Below are 21,121 nucleotides of genomic sequence, written 5' to 3'. Positions count from 1 at the left end.
TTTCCTGTTATTTTTGCTTTCTAGTTTTATGCCATTACGGTCAGAAAAGATGCTTGATATTATCTCAATCTTCTTAAATATATTAATACTTGTTTCATGGCCTGACATATGATTGATCCTGGAGAATGCTCCATGTATGCTCAAGTATAAAGGCATTCTTTCCATGGTAGTTGTCAAAATTGGTGTTTCTGAAGGACAGTGCTACTATTCCACCATCTTGCTGACATCAGCTGTCTAACCATTCTTATTCTACACAATGCTGAAAATTATCTTAAACTGAAATTTCCATTTTGGGGAATATGTCCTGAGGAGGTACTAAGACAAAAGAGGAAAGAATGGGTCTTTCCAAAAGAGCAATGAGTTGGCATTGGAATAAGAGAATTCCAAGTTGAAAGAGAACTGAAAGAGATCATTAACCATTAAGTCTCATGGTCTAGGAGTTTCTAGGGTTCCAAGTCATATAATGATAATCTGGCGAGTTTTCCAATACTTTAAAAAACCTATATGTGTGCTTTCAATAAAGCTACAATAACTAAAATAGAAAATACTTTACCTTTGCTAAAATTCAACGCAGTATAGTAACACAATTTACCTGATGCTGATGAAAAGCACTAGTTGGCAGCTTTGTATACCTTGAATAAAACTAGGGAAAATAATTGCTTAATAAACAAAGTTTGGTAGACAGTTTCTGAAACACAGATTCAATGTGGGTGAAAACTAATAATGGGTACCTGATGATTTTCAAGTACACTGTAATTCTGAATCAACCTGGCTTTAAAAATAGTTTTTAGAATATGATGCTATATCAAGATGCATATAAATGAGGTAAATTAAAACAGGAACATAAATAGAAATGTTTATTTTATATTCTTTGTTTGATAAAATAATTTACTCCAAAACTCTGCTAAATATCTAGGTCTCATACACTTGATTAAATGTTTATAGTTGAATACATAAGAGACAGAAATAACTACCAATCTGAACATCAATAATTATGACTATCAGGCCTTTAAAATTATAATGTACATAAATAAGGAAAGTTATAATGTATATAAATAAGGAAAAAATACTTCACTGACATTATAGCCATCTATTTTAAGACTACATCTGTTAGATCTATATTATATTTACATAGAATGTAGAGATATTTAAAGTACAGGAAAACAATTAGTTCTATTAAATTGAGACTTAAAGATATCCTAACTCATCTGGAGCCTATAATAATCTCCACACTGATTTGAATCCTATGAGAGAGGTGTTATAGCAGTGTTTGATGTATCCTTCTTGTATCTACTTCTGACAGAAACGACAAGACTTAGGGCTTGACTCTTGACTGTTGGGAGCTGGGGGTGGGGAAAGTTAAAGAAATACCTTGTAGCTATTTTCTATATCTAATTATTTATATCCCAACTTGTATTAGAAAGATTTCTAAAATCTTAAAAAAACAAGGCGGCGGGGAAAATGGCTGACGGGAAGGCGGGAGAGGAGAAGCCTGAAAAGTTGCAATGAGCTGGAGCTGCCAGAGTAATGGAGAGGAAAGTTCCAGTCACAGCGCTGAGAAGCGATCAGCTGAAGAAGAAGCTGCAGACCTCCAACAAAGCCTGCAAAGATCTCCAACTTTGGATTTGCCATAGGTAGTCAGACGACAAAGAAAGCAATCACCCATATCCATCAAACTTGGATCAAGTAAGCCTAAAGAAACTGTTCCAACTCTTGCTCCAAAAACTTTCAGTAGCAGCAGCTTTTAATGAAGATGAAGATAGTGAACCAGAGGAAAGGCCTCCAGAAGCAAAGATAAGGATGAAGAATATTGCAAGGGATACACCAACATCAGCTGGACCAAACTCCTTCAATAAAGGAAAGCATGGGTTTTCTGATAACCAGAAGCTATGGGAGCGGAATATAAAATCTCATCTTCGAAATGTCTATGACCAAGACAATTAAATGATGTTTTGAAATTGCGGTGTGGGTGGGTATAAAGTTAAAAAGAACAGTTTCCTTTTTTTAAGAATGGTATAAGACTATCTTTGGAGCTGCTTTTTTTTTTTCTTTTTCATCTTTTTAAAAGATTGAATGGTACACTAATAAATGAGAGTTTGAAATTAGAGGTAATTTATGTTTCATATACAGATTTCAAGACATTTGCTAGTTTGGTAGTTTCGTGTGATTAGTTTCCAAAGTTTACAGATAATAAATCAGAAAAGGTACCTTTTTAAGAATTGCCTATTTTTTTAGACACAACTATTAGCACATTAAGAGGGAAGCAAAAAGTTAATTGTCTATTCAAAACTGCAAGCAGTTACTCTCTTAACTCCCTTATTACCTAAACTTGTCTGGCTCCCAGGAACAGCCTTATAGAGAGAGGGAGTATTGTATTGGGAGGAAAATGTTACTGAACTATTGACTGAAAGTACATTTAGATAAAATTAAAATACAGCTTTTTTCTTTATGGGCATTTATTTTCTTTCAAGTCATCATAAACTAGGTGTTGCATTGCTATCAATGGATACAGACGCTTAGCTCTTAAAATAACTTTTTTATATGTAAACTGTTGAATATTTGAAATAGCCCACTTCACCTTAATGGGTCTTGTCTATCTTCATTAGTCTTCAAAAAAAACCATTTGCTACCAAAGTAAATCAGTATTTTGAATGTGCTTCTCTTATTTTTTGTTTATTAGCTAGTTCCTGTAAGCATTTCTACCAGAACTTGAAGCGAATCATAAGAAAACTGTTTCTTTTAAAATACAAACCACCACCAAAAATTTAAATGTACATATTGCTTAAGTATTTGGCTGCTTTTATTTTTTAAAAGGTATAAACACCAAAAAAAAAAAATTTAACATTGTATGAAGACGGAAAACAAGAAGATGCACTTTCTGTAACTTTGTCTAAGGATTTAAATTACTAACTTGTGAAATCCAATTTGAATTGAACTTAACTACTGGCTTTCTTACTAGTAAAATTATATGGTTTATTTTAAATGTATACATACTGACCAACGGCCTCTCAAAAAGCACATTTTAGATACTGAAATAGAAGGAAAGAAAATGCATCTTCAAACATTTTTTGGAATCTCACCACACATACTTCGTTAATTTGTGTATTGTAGGGTGTTTTCTTTTTGTATTTTTGTATTGTATACGAACTTTTTTTTTAGTGTGACAGTTAAACACATCTTTAAAAGCACAGTCACAGACAAAAAAAAAATACAGTATAAAAATTTCCTTGAAAACTCCTACTACAATATTGTATTTGGAGGCAGCTTCAGACTGTTTTATTGGTGGTAACTGCTCGCTGAGCTCTTTTAGTTGGTAATAACTCAGAGAAGCAGCCTGTGTATATTCCTAACACTTTGTTCACTAGTATTTAAGTTTAGAATAAGCCCCAGGTAAAACAATGGAAATGTATATAGAACTCTTAGTTCTTATATGATTTAATTATATTAAGATACATGAATTTAACTCACTTTAATGTAGGCAAACTATCCATTTTTGTCCATTTTCCTGTTTGTTAAAATAACATACCTCTTCTCATATTCTTTTCTTGACCCAAATGAAATATTAACCTAAGGTCAAGCTGGGAGAGAGAAACAACTGAGATGAATATCTTTAGTAAAATACCAATAAATTTGTCAAACTCAAAAACAAACAAACAAACAAAAAACAAGACCAAAAAAATCCAAAATAAGTGGGTAAAGAAAGTCAGCATTTTTTTTGTATTCATTGAGATACAGAGGAAAAAAAAGAAATTGGGCATTTTTACGGAGGACAATTTTGGATACTGTTTGCTTATGTATTCGATTTATTCAATAAATATTTACTAAATGCCTACTAAGCACCAAACACTATTCTAACTGCTAGAAATATATATTAGTGAACAAAACAAACATTCCTGTTTCTTGGAGCAGAGGGAAAAAGACAGTAACCAAAAAGCAGTATAAATAGGTAAACCATATACTATGCTAGAAAAAGAATAGAGTACAATGGATAGAGAAGTTCAGGGAGAAGTAGGGGCAGGTTACAGTATTAAGCAGAGTGGTCACAATAGGCCTCTTTGGTAAAGTGAGATTTGAGCAAAGACTATTCTATGAGCAAAGACTTCATTCTATGAGCAAATTTAAAATTTTTAAATGTGAATACCTTCTGACCTAGCAGTTCTACTTCTAGGAATCTACACTATAAAAGTACTCTCATTTGTGCATGAAAATGTATATATAAGGATAAATTACCACAACAGTTTGTAGTGTCACACATTCAAAAACAAACTAAATGTCTCTCAACAATGAAATTCATAAATAAATTATGATATACCCAAAAAATAAAAAAAAAATCCACTAAAAGGATTAAGCTAAATACAGAGGGAGATGTGCTCTTCAAGATATATTGCTAAATGAAAAAAGCAAGGTATAGAATAATGCAAAACTAGAAACTTTTATTAGTTGCCTCTGAAAAGAAGTGGGTGGCTTAGGGAAAGGAATAGGAGACTTTTTACTGTGTATACTTTTCTTTCTTTTGAATCTTGAACCATGTGAATCTAATGCCTATTCCAAAATTACTGATGATGACTTGTTAAAAGGTGTAGATAAGTAAGACTTCAATTGGGTAAAATTAAAATCCTTGTGTATATGCTGGAGGAAGGAAAAACTGGAGGGACAAAGTAATCAAAAACTATCAGTGGTCATTTGTATGGATATAACTAGGAATAGAAAGAGAGCAATGTTTTTCAGGGACATGGATGGAGCTGGAGGCCATTATTCTTAGCAAACTAACGCAGGAACAGAAAACCAAATGCTGCATGTTCTCACTTACAAGTAGGAGCTAGATAATGAGAACACATGGAAACACACAGGGGAACAAGACACACTGGGACCTATCAGAGGGTGGAGGGTGGGAGAGGAAGCGGATTAGGACAAACAACTAGTAGGTATTAGACTTCACTCCTGGGCAATGAAATAATCTGTACAACAAACCCCCATGACATAAGTTTACCTATGTAACAAAACTGCACATGTACCCCTGAACTTAAAAAAAAAACAAATCCCATGCAATGAGATACTACTCAGTAATGAGAATAAATAAATTGTTGATGCATATGCCATCATGAATGAAGCTCCAAATAATTATGTTAAAACAGTGAAAAACAACAACAACAACAACAAAAGCACAACTGCTTGTGGCAATGTAAATTAGTAGAGCCACTAAAGAAGAACAGTATTGAGGTTCCTCAAAAAAATAAAAATAAAACTACCATATGATACAGCAATCCCACCACTGGGTATATATCCAAAAGAAATAAAAACAGTATATCAAAGAGATATCTGCATTCCCATGTTGAATGCTGCATTTTTCCCAACAGCCAAGACATGGAATTAACCTGAATGCCCATTAATGGATGCATGGATAAAGAAAATGTGGTACATATAAATAATGGAATGTTATTCAGCCATAAAATAGAATGAAATCCTGTCATTTGGAACCAGAGAACATCGTGTTAAGTGAAACAAGCCAGGCACAGAAGGACAAGTACCACATGTTCTCACTTATATGCAAGAGCTTAAAAAAAAAAAATTGAACTCATGGAGACAGAGTAGAATGATGACTACCAGAAGCTGTGAAGGGTAGTGGGGATGGGAGGATAAAAGAGGAGTTGGTTAATGGGTACAAAAAGACAGTTAGATAGAAGGAACAAGATCTAGTGTTCTATGGAAACACTACATAGTCACAATACAGTGACTATAGTTAACAATAATTTATTGTATATTTCAAAATAAGTAAAAGATTAGAATTGGAATGCTCCTAACACAAATAAGTGATAAAAGCTTAAGATGATGGATACTCCAACTACCATGATTTGATCATTACACATTATATGCTTGTATCAAAACATCACATGTATCCCGTAAATATGTACACCTATTATGTCTCCATAATAATTAAAAATAAAAAATTTTAAAGTAAAAAAGGAGAGCAACAGAGACCCGCTCTTTATAAAGTGTGATTTATGTTAAAACAAGTCTTTATTTACTTATAATTGTGAAAGTAAAATATAGAAAGTTGAAAAAAATGACGAGAAAAATGTTAGTATCCCCCAAAATGCACACTATCATGAAAGCTGGCAGTTAAAACAGTAACAAACAATTATAAGATTCATAGTATCTATAAGGTTAAATTAAATTAATTACTTAGCTTCTCCAGAAAAGCTTAATGGGTCTTGGACCAAAGATTTCTTCCATGGTTCCTCATGAAGAAGAAAACACACTGTAGTAAATAATATTGGCCAAGAGTGAAAACTTTTATGAAGTCAAAGCCTTTAAGAACAAGCAATTCTAAAAGTAGGCAGTACAATTATATGTAAGATATATCTGGCTATTTCATGACGAAAGTACATGATGATGAATTTTTGTAGAGTTATCCAATACACACAATAAGTATAAACATTAGGTAGTGAAAAAACAGGGAAAAATTGTTTGATTAAAATTTTTTAGAGAATAGAGAAATAAAGAAAAATCAATAAAACCAGAAAAAAAATTTTAAATCACCAACATTGAGAAACTTCTAGTTAGACTTACCAAGATAAAAGACAGAAGGCTCAAATTAACCAAAATCAGGAATGAAATAAAAAAAATTACTACTAACCTTACAGAAATAAAAATGATTATAATGGCAATGCCATGAACAATTATTTGCCAATGAACTAGGTAACCTAGATGAGGTAGACTAATTCCTAGAAAAATATAAACTATAAAAACTGATTCAAAAAGAAACTGACAAATGAATACACCTATAACAAGTAAAATGACTGAATTAGTAATTTTGAAACTTTCCAGAGAAAAGTCCAGGCCCAGATGGCATCACTGATGAATTCTACCAAATATTTAAAGAAGAATTAATATCTATTCTTCACAAACTGCCCCATCAAAACAGAAGAGGAGGGAACACTTCCCAGTCCATTCTGTGAAAGGCCAGTATTATCTTGATACTAAAATCAGACAAAGACATCACAAGCAAAAAAACTAAAGACCAAAGTCTCTTATAAATATACGTATAGAAATCCTCAAAAAAAAAAAATTAGCAAACCAAATCTAGCAACATATCAAAAGGATTATACATTGTGACCAAGTGGGACTTATTCCAGAGATGCAATGTTGGTTTAACACCTGAAAATCAACTAATATACTATAGCATTTCAATAAAGAACAAGAACCACATTATTATATCAATAGAAGCAGAAAAATCATTTGACAAAATCCAACACCCTTTCATAACAAAACACTCAACACCCTAGAAATAAAAAATTCTTCAGCTGATGAAAGGCATCTACAAAAACCCCACAGCTAACATCTACTTAATGGTGAAAAACTGGATGGTCTCCCACTAAGATCCAGGAAAAGACAACAATGTCCTTCTCATCATTCTATTCAACATTCTATTGGAGATTTTAGACAAAGCAATTAGGCAAGAAAAAGAAATAAAAGGTATCCAGATTTTAAAGGAAGAAGTAAAACTATCTCTATTTGCAAATGACATTATTTTACATATAGAAAATCCTAAGGAATTCACTAAGAAACTATTGAAGCTAATAAATTAGTTCACCAAGTTTTCAGAGTACAAAATCAACATACAAAAACCACCTGTATTTCTATATACAGCTAAGTAATATGGAAACAACCTATGTGTCTGTCAACAGACAAGTGGATAAACAAAATGTAGTATATATAAACAATGGAATATTATTCAGCCACAAAAAGAAAGGTGATCCTGTCACTTGCCACAACACAGGTGGACATGGAGGCCATTATGCTAAGTGAAATAAGCAGACACAGAAAGTAAATTATTGCATGATCTCATTTATATGTGGAATCTAAAAAATAGGGGGTGTCACCAAAAACAAATGCAACAAAAACAAAACTAAGTAAATGGGACTTAAACTGAAAAGTTTCTGCATAGCAAAAGAAATAATCAACAGAGAAAACAGACAACCCTCAGAATGGGAGAAAATATTTACAAACTATACATCCAACAAAGGATCCAGAATCTACAAGAAACTCAAGAAAATCAGCAAGAAGAAAACAAATAATCCCGTTAAAAAGTGGACAAACTAGATGAATGGATTTTTGTTTTTGTAACGCAGTTTCACTCCTGTCGTCCAGGCTGGAGTGCAATGGCGCAACCTTGGCTCACTGCAACCTCCGCCTCCTGGGTTCATGTCATTCTCCTGCCTTAGTCTCGAGAGTAGCTGGGATCACAGGCGCATGCCACCACGCCCAGCTAATTTTTGTATTTTTAGTAGACACGGAGTTTCACCATGTTAGCCAGGCTGGTCTCGAACTCCTGACCTCAGGTGATCCACCCGCCTTGGCTTCCGAAAGTGCTGGGATTACAGACGTGAGCCACCGCGCCCGGCCAAACGGACATTTTTCAAAAGAAGATACACAAATGGCCAACAAACATGAAAAATACTCAACATCACCAATCACAAGGGAAATACCAATTAAAACCATAATGAGATACCGCCTTATCACAGTCAGAATGAGCATTATTAAAAAGTCAAAAAAAGGTGCGGGGCGGTGGCCGCAGCGCGCGGGGAGGCGGGGCCCGGGCCCCGCCTCCCAGCGCGGGAGCCGAGGCGGACAGGGAGGCCATTATGCTAAGTGAAATAAGCAGACATAGAAAGAAAATTATTGCCTCATTTATATGTGGAATATCAAAAAGGGAGTGTCACCAAAAGCAAATGCAACAAAAACAAAACTAAGTAAAGGCCAGCCCCAGAGACCCGGGCCCGCCGCCTCCCCCGGATGCCGGACGCAAGCGCAGGCAGGGTCCGCGCGGCGGGTGGCAGGGGGCCGGGCCGAGTCAAAAGTCTATTTAAAAAGCAGAGAGAGGATGCCTCGGAGTGATGAAGGCCTTATCCCTGGGGCGCTTGGGGACACTGGCTGCCGTTTCACAGTCGACCTGGATGCAAAGAGAATTTCAAGAGCTTGTTGGTCAGGTCAAGAATAAATCTATGCGTAACGTCGTCCTGATCCTGGGTTTATAGTCGTCGTCCTTTTTAAACTGCAAAGAAGCATTTGCAGACTTTATCTCATGGGCACCACTTGCCAATCTTTTTTTTTTTATTTTTTGAGACAGAGTCTCGCTCTGTCACCCAGGCTGGAGAGCAGTGGCGCGATTTCGGCTCACTGCAACCTCCACCTTCCGGCTTCAAGCGATTCCCTGGCCTCTGCCTCACGAGTAGCTGGGACTACAGGCTCACACCACCACGCCCAGCTAATTTTTGTATTATTAGTAGAGACGGGGTTTCAGAATGTTGCCCAGACTGGTCTCAAACTCCTGACCTCGCGATCCGCCCGCCTCGGCTTCTCAAAGTGCTGTGATTACGGGCGTGAGCCACCGCGCCCCGCCGCCAACCTTTTGAGTATATGAAGCTGGCAGAGAAATAAAGCGTCGTCCCTCTGCGCGTCCCTCCCCGTCTGCTAGAATGTTTCTCAGGAACGCTACTCCACGGGTTGCTCCCCAGTCCAAATGGGAGGCCTTTGGCCCACCAGGGAGCTTTAGATTCCCCGGGTGCTTCTCGGAGGCTGACGAGGGCGTGGAGAGCGTGTTGGTGAGCGCCCGGGTGCAGATGCTCATCAGCACGCTGCAGCGCAGTGGGGCTGCTCAGGGCACCAGCGATGAGCGCGCTGCATCGAGGGGCCACAGGGCAGACGCCAAGCCAGCTGCCAAGCCCACCGTGCACAAGGAGCAGCCCGCATTGCCTGCCTGTGGTCTTGTTGCTGACTTTGACCCCATGAGGGAGGAGGAAACTGCAGACTTTGGCCGGTCGGTGCTAGATTCAGTGATGATTCCATGGACCGGGACATTGGGGAAGCCATCCAGGAGTACCTGAAGGCAAAGAGTGGAGCCGCACAGCCCGGGGCTGGCAAGGGCCAGCCAGGCGCAGCCCAGCCTTCCAGGGCCGCAGGCAGTGGCAGTAGATGTAAGCCAGAACTATCTCACGGCAGTGCCCCGACTTCCGTGTGTCCCCCCAAAACTTGTACCTGGCTCAGGTGGTGGCCTTGGCAGCCAGGTGAGATCCAGTGAGGACTAGGGTTCCGCCTCCCCGGTCAGCGCGAGCAGCAACGACTCCTTCGAGCAGAGCGTTAAGGCGGAAATAGAACAGTTTCTGAATGAGAAGAGAGAGCATGCGACCCAAAAATGTGATGGGGTCAATAGATAAAAAACCAGACCCAAACGAAAATTCGACCAAGTCACTCTTGAAATCCCACCAAGAGCCAGCCGCAAAGGTGGCGCATCGGCAGGGTCTGAGGGGCGCCCATAAAGAGTTCGCCTTTCGCAAAACTCCCTGGTTAGCAAAGACGAACGTGCAGCCCAGAAGCCTCAAGTCCAGGGTCACGACCAAGCAGGAGAACAAGGGCAGCCCGAAGCCAGCAGCCCCCTGCAGCCCTTCAGAAGCACCACAGAATAAAAGCGGGGTCAAGAGGAGCGCTGGCACCCTGAGAAGGGGAAAGCAAGTCACGAGTGCGGCGCAGGCGCCCGAGGCGTCCGACTCCAGCAGCAACGACCGCACTGAGGAGGCCATCCAGGTGTACTAGCTGCGGCAAAGGAGGCCAACGGGAACCTGCCCCAGAGGGCCCAGCTCCGGGAGGAGAGAGGACGCCTGACCCTCCAGCACACAGCACAAGCAGCACCACAAAAAAGTGCCTTGCGCGAGACCCACAGGAAAACACCCAGCTAGAGGAAGCCAGCGGCCACCAAGGCCACAGACCCTTGCCCGGGGCGCCTAGATGCTGACCATTCCCCACAAGCTCCCGAAGGAAACCAAAGCTCCGCCTCCAGCGAGCCCGGCTTCCAGGAGCGAGTTTGTAGAACGGTCCTCGTGCCAGGCAGACACGTCCGCTGAACTGGCTCGCGGAAGCAATCTTGGGCATTTCCAAGACTACCCTGCTGGCCCCCATGTAACGCAGCGACAGGTCCCTGTCTGCAAGCCCACTATTCTACTCCCCGAACGTGCCTTCCCGCTCTGACGGCGACAGTAGCTCCGTGGACAGCGACGACAGCATCGATCAGGAAATCCAGACGTTTTGACCCTCAAGGCACAGTCGGGGAGTTTGCTGGCCAGAGGTGAGAGCTGCTCTCAGGCTGCCCAGGGCCCACTTTCACCGCCTGACCCCAACAGCCAGACCAGTGGCCCCAAGGCCCCCGTCTCTAAAACACCGGACCCGCCGCTGAGCTGCAAAAGGAAACGTATAGGCGGCGGCCATGCCATAAGGCCGTCCACGCCCAAGAAAACACGAGAGGTGGTGAAAGATGGCGGCCAGGATGCCAACCACAGACAGGCGTGAGCCGTGCCCGGCCATGAGGGGCGGGACCTGCCCGTCCAGGGCAAAGCCAGCGAGGTCCCGGGAGGGGAGGGCGCAGCCAAGGGGCCCGGCGACACTCGCATGACGCAGGGCCAGGTTAAGACAGACGAGGTGAGGCACCTGGACGAGGAGAGCTCCGAAGACAAGAGCAGCTCCCTGGACAGTGACGAGGACCTGGACACGGCCATCAAGGACTTAAGGTCCAAGCAAAAGCTCAAGAAGAGGTGCAGGGAACCCAGGGCTGCGTGCAGGAAGGTCAGGTTCAGCACTGCCCAGACGCACTTCCTGGAGCAGCTGGGCGGGCTCCGGAGAGACTGGAAAGACAGAAGCCCGCCGGTGCTTAATAGCTGACTCTCCAAGTCCAAGAGAGACAGCGGCGAGGGCCCAGGGAATAAACCTCCCAGTGTCTGTGGCAGTATGGCAGACAGGACGAAGCGGGAGGGCGTCAGGAGCCAGGACACCTACCCGGCCTTCCGAATGAGGGGATGCGCCTCTGCCTCCGCCTCTGAAGGGAATCCATTTCGCCAGGGAATGCCAGGGCCCAGCTCCCAGCCCCGGCTCCCTGTCTGACGACAGCAGTTCAGTGGACAGTGACGAGAGCATCGAACTATAGATTAGTAAGTTTTTGGCGGAAAAGGCCAAGGAGTCAGTGAGCAGTTCAGAAGTTCAAGCAGAGGGCCCTGCTGCTCTCGGGAAGGGGGGCTCATTCAGGCCAGGGTTGCTGTGCAGGAAGGAGCGGGCCCCACCGCCTGGCGTGTGCACGCGGAGCCAGCGGGCCAGGGGGGTCCCACAGCCGGCAGAAGGGCCATGAGGTGCAGAGAGCGCTGGAGCACAGGGCACAGCCGGCCTGTTCAGCCAGGGCGGGAAGGGGCTCTCTGCTGCTCTCGCCCAAGGGGATCCGGCACCGCCCAGGAGCACCAGTGGCAGTGTCTCCGCCAAGGGGCTCTCAGCGAGCAGGAGAAATGATTACATTCAGAAAGACTAGCGCTCACGAGGGGCCGAGCATGCTGCCAAAAGTGCTTTTGTTCAGCTGCCCAGCAGTGCCACAGCGGGCACCGAGGCCGGAGGTGCTGGGGGTACCTTTCACATGGGCTGCGGGAGCCGGGGCTTCCTGATCCCCAGCCAGGAAGCTGAGAGGGACTCTGGAGCCCAGGCTGACCACACCCTGCCCGCGAGCGACTTCACCCACCGGACCCCGTGCGCGCTGCGCTCGGAAGGCAGAGATGCGGAGTGGAGGCGGGGCGTCGGGAGCGGGAAAAACAAGGGGTCCGAGGGCCCCGCCTGGGGCCTGCCCAGCCTACCCCTTGCGGGCTTCTCCCCGCGCTGTCCAGCCAGCTCTTCCATTTTGGAAAGCGTGTCTCTCAGGGGAGCAGGCAGGCCAGCCTCTTCAGCCCGACATGGGGCTGCCTCCGCAGGGCCTGTCCTTCTCTGCCTTCAGGGAGGCCCAGGCCGGGCCCAGCCCTGTCTTTGGAAGCCCATACTTGCTGGCGAAGAAGGACAGCGGGCCCTGGCCAAGCAGGAAGGCACAGACAGGGCTGAGTTTGCCCGACAGGAGGAACTCAGGCTCGGAGGAAAGCATTTTAGACCTGAGGTATTGACGAAGGGTCATCGATAGGGACGACCAGGACCAGGACCAGGACCAGGACGCCTTGGGCGGGGACGCCTTGGGCAGTGACGCCAGTGACTTCAGCGACACTTCGCGCACGGAGGACAGTGGCGGCAGCTCAGCAGTGAAGGTCTAAGCCCTCGAGTTATGGGTTTGCGTCCCGGTTTCCGTGCATTTGTGGAAAGGGGCGTATCTGTGCGTGTATCCGTGTATGTGTGTGATGGTTCTGTGGTTGCAGGGAGGGGAAACAGGAGTCCGTTATACATAGCCCTGTATAGACGTACACCAACATGAAACAATGCTTTTATTTAACAGATGTGTCCTGGTAAATATGATTTTTGTAGTTTTCTGTAAGTTATTTAAAGTGATGTAAAAAATATTTTTAGAAAATACTGTTGTTCATTTTGTAGGGTGTTCCTAATTGCAATTTTCTGTGTTCTGCATACAAGTCTTAGATTACAAAACATTTGGTTCTTATCATCGCAGCCAAGTTCACAGAGATTCTGATGTTTTTTGGTTGATTGCTGGTGAGAATGTCCATCGGTGGCTGCAGCAGTAGCCTGAGGAAGGCCGAGCTGCCCTCCCTGGGAATCACTCAGATGCCCCAAGGTGTCCGCCGGGAAGCTCGCAGGACAGCACTTTTTATACAGAGGACACCCCCGCCCCCGACCACCCCCCTGGTCCTTGGAGGCCAGAGCACATTTGAAAACTGCAGTCACAGCCGTCCGCTGGAAAAACGATTTGAAGCACAATGGCCAGCAAGCACGTGAGAGCTCCCTGTTGCTGTGAAATCCCCGCGGATGTCAGCGGCTGCTCTGCAGCTCAGCCCTGGGCCTGGGTGGATTCATGTCCAATCTTTTTCAATCACTAGATGATTCTAACATCTAAATAAACCCCTTTTTATATGGAAAATAAAGTAAAAAAACAATAGATGTTGGTGAGGATGCAGTGAAAAGGGAATGCTTACACACTGTTGGTAGAAATGTAAATTAGCACAACCTCTATGGAAAATAGTACGAGGATTTCTCAAAGAACTAGAAGCAGATCAACCATTCGATCCAGCAATCCCACTACTGGGTATCTACCCAAAATAAAAGAAATCATAATATCAAAAAGAAACCTGCACTTGTTTATTGCAGCACAATTCACAACTGCAAAAGTACAGAATCAACTGAAGTGCCCATCAACCGATTAGTGGATAAAGAAAGTGTGGTATATAGCTCAACAAACTAGGCACTGAAGGAACATACTTCAAAATAGTAAGAGCCATCTATGACAGATCCACAGCCAACATCATACTTAAGAGGCAAAAGTTGAAAGCATTCCCCTTGAAAGGCAGAACAAAATAAGGATGCTCTCTCACCACTCCTATTCAACATAGTATTGGAAGTCCTAGCCACAGCAATCAGACAAGAGAAGGAAATAAAGGGCATCCGAATAGGAAAAAAGGAAGTCAAACTATTCCTGTTTGCAGATGATGATTTTACACCTATAAAATCCCATAGTCTCTGCTCAAAAGTTCCTTCAGCTGATAAGCAAAGTTTCAGGATATAAAATCAATGTACAAAAATCACTAGCATTCCTATGTACCAACATCCAAGCTGAGAGCCAAATCAAGAATGCAACCCACTCACAACAGCCACAATAAAGAATAAAATATCTAGGAATACAGCTAACTAGGGAGGTGAAAGCTCTCTACAAGAATTACAAAACACTGCTCAAATAAATCAGAGATGACACGAACAAATGGAAAAACATTCCATGCTCATGGATAAGAAGAATCAGTATCATTAAAATGGCCACACTGCCCAAAGCAATTTACAGATTCAATGCTGTTCCTATCAGACTACCAATGACATTCTTCACAGAATTAGGAAAAAGAAAAAAAAACTATTTTAAAATTCATATGGAACCAAAAAAGAGCCCGAATAGCCAAGGCAACCCTACACAAAAAGACCAAAGCTAGAGGCACCACATTACCCAATTTCACCCTTTGAAAAGATGTAGTTCAAAGGATACGAAGTAGCAAATACATAGGATGAACAAGTCCGGAGATCTAATATACAACATGAGGACTATAATAAATAAAATGGTACTGTATTAGAGATTTTTGTTAAATACATAGATTTTAGCTGCTTTTTTTTTTTTTTTTTTTTTTGCCCAGGCTGGAGTGCAGTGGCACGACTTCGGCTCATTGCAACCTCTGCCTCCCGGGTTCAAGCAATTCTCCTGCCTCAGCCTCCAGAGTAGCTGGGACTACAGGCGCACACCACCACACCCGGCTAATTTTTTGTATTTTTAGTAGAGACAGGGTTTCACCATGTTGGCCAGGCTGGTCTCAAATTCCTGACCTCAAGTGATCCACCCACCTCGGCCTCCCAAAGTGCTGAGATTACAGGCGTGAGCCTCCAGGCCCAACTGATTTTAGCTGCTCTTATCCAAAAAAAATAGATTTTATTTCTATCCACCTACAATGAACAAGCCAAAAAGGAAAGAAAACAATTCCATTTATAATAATATCGCCAAGAATAAATGTTTAGTAAGATTTATACTCTGAAAACTGAAAACACTGTTGAAAGAAATTAAAGAAGACTTAAATGAAAAGACATTCCATATGCATGCATCTGAAAACTTCATGTTGTTAAGATGGCAATAGTCCCCAAATTGATCTACAGATCCAACATAATCCCTATCAAAATCCCAGCTGCCTTTTTTTAAAACAGAAATTGACAAATTGATCCTAAAAATTCACATGGAAATTCAAGCACCAAGAGTAACAAAAGTAATCTGGAAAAAGAAAACCAAAGTTGTCAAACTCACACTTCCCTATTTCAAAACATACTACAAAGCTATAAAACATACTACGAAACAGTATGGTACTATCATAAGAATAAACATACGGCCGGGTGCGGTGGCTCACGCCTGTAATCCCAACACTTTGGGAGGCCGAGGCGGGTGGATCACAAGGTCAGGAGATCAAGACCATCCTGGCCAACACAGTGAAACCCCGTCTCTACCAAAAATACAGAAAAATTAGCCGGGCGTGGTAGCAGGCACCTGTAGTCCCAGCTCCTCGGGAGGCTGAGGCAGGAGAATGGCGTGAACCCGGGAGGTGGAGCTTGCAGTGAGCCGAGATTGTGCCAGTGCACTCCAGCCTGGGGGACAGAGTGAGACTCCGTCTCAAAAAAAAATAAAAAAGAATAAACATACAAAGCAATGGAATAGAACTGAGACTCCAGAAATAAACCCTGGTTTTTATAGTCAACTGATTTTCAACAAGGGCACCAAAACAATTCAATGAAGAAAGAATAGTCTTTTCCATAAGTGGTGCAGAGACAACTGGATATCCACATTCAAAAGACTGGAGTTAGACCTCTTCCTCACATCATACACAAAAATTAACTCAAAAAAAAACAAAGAAACCCAAGACTTACAAGAACTAAAAACCATATGACTTTTAGAAGAAAGCATAGAATAAGTCATCATGACCTTGGGTTGGTCAAGGCCTTCTTAGATACAACATCAAAAGCCCAAGCAACCAAAAAAAAAAAAAAAACAACAACCAAAAAAAAAATAGAAAACTGGACTTCATCAAAATTAAAATCCTACGCTGCAAATGACATCATCAAGAAAGTGAAAAGGCAACTCACAGAATGGGGGGAAAAGTCTGCAAATAATATATCTTGTAAGAGATATGCATAAAGGAGAAGCTTTAACTGCATCTTAAAAACAGAATTTAGGCTAAAAGAAAAAAGAAGGGTATTCCAAAAAAAGGGGAGATAGCATGAATATGAATACTATCATATTCACATGGAAGATATTCATATGGAAGATTCATATGGAAGGGAGGAGAACACAGGCATTGGGGGCCATCAATGGAAATAAAAAATAAGACTGGAAGGAAGGTTAAAGCACAGACTATGGAGAACTACAAATACTGAGACAGTGTGGACTTTACTTCTTCATAATGGTGGTGGGAGCATGGGAGGGTGTTACAATGGAGGCTATTGAGAGTGGGTTGTAACAATGAAAAATAAATTTTAAAGCAAAAGGGGCAAACTATAAACCAGTCTTTTCTAAAAATCAGACACAGGATGGATTGGATGGAGAAAAGAAGAGACTAGTCAGAAAGAGGCACTAAAACATGCATAAAAAAATGCTCAAGTCAGTGACATAAGCTTCCACCTTCTGAAATTAAAAAAACAAAAAGGAAATTAAAACCAAAGCAAACAGTAAAAACCAAGCACTGCTGGTAAGAGAAACGAAGGGACAGATGTGAGAGGCAATGCAAAAAGATAACTTGAGACTGAATGGATAGGTTTAAAATAGAAGGAGTCTGGTATAGTTTTAATTAGTCCTATGGATAGACACTCAATACCAAGGTAAACCTGTAAAGAAAGCAAATGGTAATGTAAAATTCCACTTCTTCCTAGAATGCAGAAAGCTGCAAAGAGTATTGCTCCCACCCTCACAACAAGAACAAGCCAGATAAGGAATAAAAACATAACCTTTCTTGAAATCAACATATCCTTTCCTTATATTTCAGATTATTTAATTTCTCCTAAAAAAAGGAACCTCCAGTGAGAGAGAAGATATAAATAATGGCTCATCTGTGGCACAACATGAAAGGAAGAGACACAGGGAACCCTAACAAAAGTAAAAAATATTCAGCTAAAAATTTGTAATGAATGCTGATTACAAAACAACAAAAATCCATTTAAATATAAAAAAGAAATAGGTTAAAATCAAAATGAAGGCAAACGATACACAATGTAAAGAGTGATCACAAGAAAAGTGGAATGGATATGTGGACACTGCAGAACAAAAGATATAAATTTGGATAAAAAAAGCACAGTACATAATGATAAAGGTACCAATTTACCGAGAAGGCATAAAAATTCTAAACTTGTATGCACCCAAGAATAAAGCTTCAAAATACACTAATAAAGGCCAGGCACAGTGGCTCACGCCTGTAATGCCAGCACTTTGGGAGGCCGAGGAGGGCAGATCATGAGGTCAGGAGTTCGAGACCAGCCTGACCAACACGGTGAAACCCTGTCTCTACTAAAAATACAAAAATTAGCCGGGTGTGGTGGCACATGCCTATAATTCCAGCTACTCGGGAGGCTGAGGCAGAAGAATCGCTTGGACCCTGGAGGCAGAGGTTGCAGTGAGCCGAGATCGTGCCACGCGCTCCAGCCTGGGCGACAGAGCAAGACTCTGTCTCAAAATAAAATAAAATAAAATAAAATAAAAAATACATTAATAAAAAACAGAATTTAAAAGGGTCATTCTAATTATAGTTGGAGGCTTCATATTTCTCCCTCAATAATTAGTAAAACACATAGAAAGAAAATCAGTAAGGATATGGATGATCTACTGTACCTTTTCTATGTATAGATACACAAATACTTACCATTGTGTTACAATTGCCTACAATGTTCAGTACAGTAACATGCTGTACACATTTGCAGACTAGGAGCAACATGCTATACCACACAGCATAGGTGTGTCATAGGCTATACCATCCAGGTTTGTGTAAGTACATGCTATGATGTTTACACAATGATGAAATCACCTAATGACGCATTTCTCAGATGTGTCCCCATTGTTAAGCAACACATGACTGTATTTATTTAAAATATAACCACCATATCACAAAAATAAGTAAGTGGCTCTATCAAGGGCAATATATCCCAAAGCTCTTTGAGATATGTATATCATACATTTCATATACATATATATGTATGTATAACAAAAAGCCTATGAGGTTCACATTCAGGTATTATTTCTGCCTTACAGGTGAGCAAACTGAGACTCATAGAATTAACCAATTTGCCTAAAATCATATAGCTACAATATAATTACAACCAAAGTTTTCTGCCTTGAGGTCCAAGGCATTTTCGATTCTACCACACTACCAATCAAGATGCAGAAAGTAAACCAAAATTCTAACAGCTGATTCACCTTAAGTCACAATATGAACAGCAGCTTAGCCAATTTCTTAATGGAAAGTCCTATTCATATGCTATAAGCAGCATAAACACAATCTAACCTTATGAACAAAGCTAATCTTTATTATTACACTTTACTAAATATTTATTTTAAAAAAAGAAAACACTTTTCTAGACAAAATACCACAAACTTTTCCTTTAAAGGGATTAATATATGCTTTCATGTATGCATAAACAACTTTTCTGACTCTAAAACACTTAAAAATAAGAATTTTAACAAACATACTACATCAAAATCACTACAATGCATTTAAAATTGCAACCATTTTAACTGATATCCTAAGTTCTCCTAAAAAAATACATTAATGATAAAATTTTCTGGGGTATTTCTTAAGTAAAATTATTCTGTTTGCAAGACCTAATATACATACTCATTGACTCTAATAAGAGCTTTATATGCATTAATTTATTTAATCTGCACATAACTCCAAGATCCAGAAATTATTGTCAGTCCCTTTTACAGATTAGAAAACTAAGGCTTGAAAATTGTAGATAACATGTTCAGGATAATGGAGTTAGGACATAGTATATCTGTTTGACTCTTAATCCTTGCTCTTAACCCATCCTCTATCCCAATAAACATCACCTACTTTCTATTGTTAAAAAGGGTTTCCTTTTTGACAATATTCCTCCTCTTGTTTCAAAGAAGATAGACAACTGCCACTAGAATAGCTGCACTGGAAACACATTCATTCTGTCATTACATTTGCTTCTTAGAACACACTCTATCACATTCTCCCTTAGATATTATTATATAAATGAAGGTTAAATTCTCAGGCCAACCCTCAAAAACGTAACTCTCACTTAAAATCATATTTCAAGGAAAAGTCTGTTGATTTACAACAGGACATCATCTTCCGTCATACCCTTCAAAAGCACACCTCAAATCCCAAAAATAACATGAAATTCCTTTCTTACCTTCCTCCAGTACCTAATCATAAATAATTTCACACATCCTAGTCCCCATCATGAGCTCCATTAGGAAATAAGATTTAAACTGGGCCAGTTCCCAGGGAAGGTAGAGACAAAGCCAGGATGAAAAAGGGTAATAAAGCAGTAACATTTGCTTATACATGTATTCAATTCTTAGCCTCTACTGTTAAAACTATTATTCTTATAGTTTAGTACAAAAAAAAAAAAGTTACGTGAACTAGGCTGGAAACCTAACTACTATATCAAACTTGCAAACAGATTTGGAACACAATGCACTTATAAATTGAAAACTACAGTATGTATATTCACTAATACTCTTTATAATCAGCTATCCCTTCCAAAATTTCTGAACACTAAAAATCTAGTATTTTAGGAAGAGAAAAGTGAAGGAGCTCTGATCCCATTTAATTGTATATGCACAAAAACAGCTTTGTACATGAAGTACCCAAGTCAGTTAAAATATACATTAGATGCCTGGGGATTATAATACCCAAGTCATACATTCAAGATACTTCAGTATTCCTCTCTTTTTAGATAAGAAATGTGAGACTATGTTCAATTCTTTGGAAATTATGACACTTGTTTTCTCCTTTTTACTGCCAGAGATTTTATTTAATGGTTTTAAACAATTTTCTTATGGGACATACATAAACACATTCTGCTGTGTTAATCAGATCAGTAAAAACAGATATATACTCTTACACTACTATGTTGAGAAAGTAAATTCATTAAAAGTATCTGAAGTGTAATCTAGCAATAATCATCAAGAGTCATAAAAATGTTCATAGCTTTTGATTTAGTAATTCAACTTATAAGAATTTATTCTAATAAAATAATCAGAGATTCATTCATTAATTTATTTAACAAGTTATCAAGGACTCACTTTGTGCCAGGCATTATTCTTACGAATACAAATGTTTATTACATTATTTTATAGCATCAAAAAGTTGGAAAAAACCCAAATATCCAGTAAGAGTTAACAAATTAAAATACATCCAATAGCTAAAATATTATACTATCACTAGAAACTATATTACAAAAAAACTTTAATAAGAAAATGCTCATATGAGAAAAAACAGGAAAATACAAAACTATGTGTAACTACATGTAACTATACATAACTATATGTATAATCTCAAATTTATATTTGAGATCTTATTTCCTAGGGACCTTGGTCAAGTTACTCAACCTCACTCTAAGTGTCTTC

The 21,121-nt window shown here is 40.4% G+C and overlaps 1 protein-coding gene and 2 pseudogenes across 3 annotated transcripts in view; 2 read left to right on the top strand and 1 right to left on the bottom strand.

Annotated features, from left to right (window-relative positions):
* Positions 1-21,121, bottom strand: part of RB1 (RB transcriptional corepressor 1) — a 174,894-nt gene that overhangs the window by 148,604 nt on the left and 5,169 nt on the right. The gene's annotated exons all lie outside the window — the stretch shown is intronic.
* LOC129011274 (PEST proteolytic signal-containing nuclear protein-like) lies at positions 1,462-1,951 on the top strand (annotated as a pseudogene).
* On the top strand, positions 9,480-13,103 carry LOC129011271 (protein phosphatase 1 regulatory subunit 26-like; annotated as a pseudogene).

This window comes from Pongo pygmaeus, chromosome 14 (assembly GCF_028885625.2).
Source record: "Pongo pygmaeus isolate AG05252 chromosome 14, NHGRI_mPonPyg2-v2.0_pri, whole genome shotgun sequence".
Lineage (NCBI taxonomy): Eukaryota > Metazoa > Chordata > Mammalia > Primates > Hominidae > Pongo > Pongo pygmaeus.
The sequence above is the reverse complement of the archived record's forward strand: the minus strand, read 5'-3'. Positions and strand labels throughout refer to the sequence as shown.